Consider the following 233-nt stretch of genomic DNA (forward strand, 5'->3'; position numbering starts at 1 on the left):
GGTTTCACATTCTCGTTAGCAATTGCAGTAGAATCACGAGTGTCCATATTTGATTCACCGAGGCACGTGTGTGTCCGGTGGTTGAAATGCGTTTTTCAGTTTATTAAATCAGATACTTTCGAGCGACTCGGAAATAGTCTACAACAAATTATTTTTCCATATGCAGTTATGATTAATAACCTAACCAAAGTTAACTATTAGATGAAAAAACTAGCCGCTAGTAGTGTAGGTAG

Source organism: Penaeus monodon, chromosome 28 (genome assembly GCF_015228065.2).
Source record: "Penaeus monodon isolate SGIC_2016 chromosome 28, NSTDA_Pmon_1, whole genome shotgun sequence".
Classification (NCBI taxonomy): domain Eukaryota; kingdom Metazoa; phylum Arthropoda; class Malacostraca; order Decapoda; family Penaeidae; genus Penaeus; species Penaeus monodon.